The sequence below is a fragment of the Anneissia japonica genome, unplaced genomic scaffold (genome assembly GCF_011630105.1).
Source record: "Anneissia japonica isolate Jap-2015-1 unplaced genomic scaffold, ASM1163010v1 scaffold119913_len2493_cov106, whole genome shotgun sequence".
NCBI lineage: Eukaryota > Metazoa > Echinodermata > Crinoidea > Comatulida > Comatulidae > Anneissia > Anneissia japonica.
Genome location: NW_022698672.1, coordinates 1 through 2153, shown reverse-complemented (window position 1 = coordinate 2153; position 2153 = coordinate 1). Strand labels below are relative to the sequence as shown.

The 2153-nt window shown below is 33.3% G+C and overlaps 1 long non-coding RNA gene across 1 annotated transcript; it reads right to left on the bottom strand.

The window, feature by feature from the left end:
• Positions 1-507: 507 nt before the first annotated feature.
• Positions 508-1368, bottom strand: LOC117102730. Its single transcript, XR_004444467.1, has 3 exons — positions 1349-1368; positions 971-1150; positions 508-604 (listed from the first exon to the last, which is right to left on the bottom strand). It is a non-coding gene; the product is annotated as an uncharacterized LOC117102730 (long non-coding RNA).
• Between the last annotated feature and the right edge of the window lie 785 nt (positions 1369-2153).

Below are 2153 nucleotides of genomic sequence, written 5' to 3'. Positions count from 1 at the left end.
GGACGTTTATTTGAGTATACCTATCCATTTTACACTAAAAAAAAAAAATAAATAAACGCCTCACTAGAATGAATGCCTCTCTCAAATAAACTCCCTCTTAAAAAGTAATTCTTAACAACAAACGCCCCGGGGCGTTTATTCGAATATGGTACATTATTATACTGAAACGAAATGTATGCATTGGGATAACGCCTTGTGTTAACTCATTAGGCAGCGTTTTAGGCTGACATGGGCTAGCGCCGTTGGTATTTCACCATTAATCATGTTTCATTCTTTTCAGGTTTAAATAGCCTTGTAAGTGGTGAATTCGCTGATATTATGAAGATACGTTGAATAACAAATATATTAATTAATATGATAAATATTAAACGGAATTTACTTATAAATTGAAAACATCGATGGTAAGATTAAAATACTAATACCAGATACTATAATGTTAAGATTGTTAATCGTTTTAACGTTTAAATAATATTTATTCAATAATGCCTGTAACAAATTCAATGTCATTTTAAAATATTGTACCTTATCTTGAATAACTGATTTCAGTTTTGTTAGCATTTGGATCTCATTTTCATTTGTCGGGGTGATACGAAGTAGCTTATATCTATAAAAAAAATAATTTTAAATATATTGTTAGTCACATATATAAACAAACATAATGCGGTAATGCATCATATGACCTGAATGTTATTGTCGGAAACTAGCGTTGTTCCACACATGTGCAAAAGAATGTGAAATTTTAATTCGAATTCCCAACGAAGCCTCAGTGGCCCAGTTTGTTAAGGCGTCTGCATATACAACAGAAGGTCCCAGGAGTCTGGGTTGGGAAACCACACCTACATATTTCTCTTTAGTGTTCAAAAATAATAATAATAATAGTGTTGAGGAGTTGTACAACATAACGTTATAGATATAGGCTAACAACAAAGTTAAACCGGTAGAGATATGCATATCGGAAGATTCTACTTACCCATCGTATTTTCGTGGTTCAGCGTTGCAAAGCACTATCGCCGTTGCGAGGACCAGCAACCTAACATTCATGGTGACTGTGTTCCGTTTCAGAGAATGTACACGGACCACTGCTTATGAACACAGCTTACAACATTTCCTTTATCTTTAAGAGATACATTGTGGAACCTAACAGATGTCCCTGCCAATAAATGTGATTCAATAAGAATTCAATTTAGATAATTATCAACTTGATTATAAATAAGAGGAATTCCATGTGTATATGCAGAAATTAATTAAAGATAATATGTTTGTTTAGTAAGTTTAGAATATTGATTGTGAAGATATTCCTTTCTTTCAATAACGTCAATTAGATATGTTTTACGCCATCAAAACATACCATATGTCTTTTTTCGTCTGCCTTACAATGTGGTGCAGTGGGCAATAGTTCAAAGTCTATTTAAGACACCGTTTGAATTTGTCATGGGGGAAGGCAATTTAGCTTAGCTAAGATTTATCAGGCAGGCTACGACGTATCACATTATGTTAAATGAAAACATGAATAAGTCCTATAGTAAAGGTTTAAATATTATTTCGATGTACCATACCGTGTGTTGATGTATTTAAAACTTAAAGATGATAGCGCCTCCTAGGTTACAGCAAAGAATAGGCCTAGTCTTTCTTTGGTTACGGGCAATGTACGCCATAGTTATCAATTGCTCTATAATTTCAAAACTAGATTTATCGTATTGTGTATATAAGCTCTGATAAGAAAATATGATGATAACATTTTCAATATCATAATGCGTTTTATTATTTCAACACGTCAGAACCTGTCGTATGCCACTCGATCAAATAAAATGTTAGCTTTGGTTTGCACTTGATTCGTTTCTGTAACCAAAGTGGAATTAGCAAAATTAACAATGTCGTTTTTTTGTTTGTTTTTGTTTTTGTTTTTATTCTGTTCTTTTTCTCGATTTGATTACTCAGGTGTATGCATCACTCACAGCCAAACCCACCCACTCATACAGATAGCGTATGGCACTATAGATTGCCATAAATTAGGCCTATACAACATGGTATTAGCTAGATTAGCTGGGCTGGCTACGGGACTGATGGAATAGTGTTATATAATATTAGACGATTGACCAAATTGATATACTGTATATTTTAATAGCCTTCTTGATAAATTGTGTATAGGCCTA